The sequence below is a fragment of the Berghia stephanieae genome, chromosome 6, assembly GCF_034508935.2.
Source record: "Berghia stephanieae isolate SIO BIC M18660-M18661 chromosome 6, UCSD_Bste_1.3, whole genome shotgun sequence".
NCBI classification, from domain to species: Eukaryota; Metazoa; Mollusca; class Gastropoda; order Nudibranchia; family Aeolidiidae; genus Berghia; species Berghia stephanieae.
Genome location: NC_088365.1, coordinates 18,171,940 through 18,172,239, shown reverse-complemented (window position 1 = coordinate 18,172,239; position 300 = coordinate 18,171,940).

Sequence of the window (300 nt, the reverse complement as noted above, 5' to 3'; positions counted from 1 at the left end):
AAAAAGGTGCCTAGAGCTGTTTGTATATGGAATAGGCTCAGTACATATGATTATTATTATTATTATTATTATTAATTATTATTATTATTATTATTATTATTATTATTATTATTATTATTATTATTATTATTATTATTATTATTATTATTTAATTATTATTATTATTATTATTATTATTATTATTATTATTATTATTATTATTATTATTATTATTTTATTATTATTATTATTATTATTATTATTATTATTATTATTATTATATTATTATTATTATTATTATTATTATTATTATTATTATTA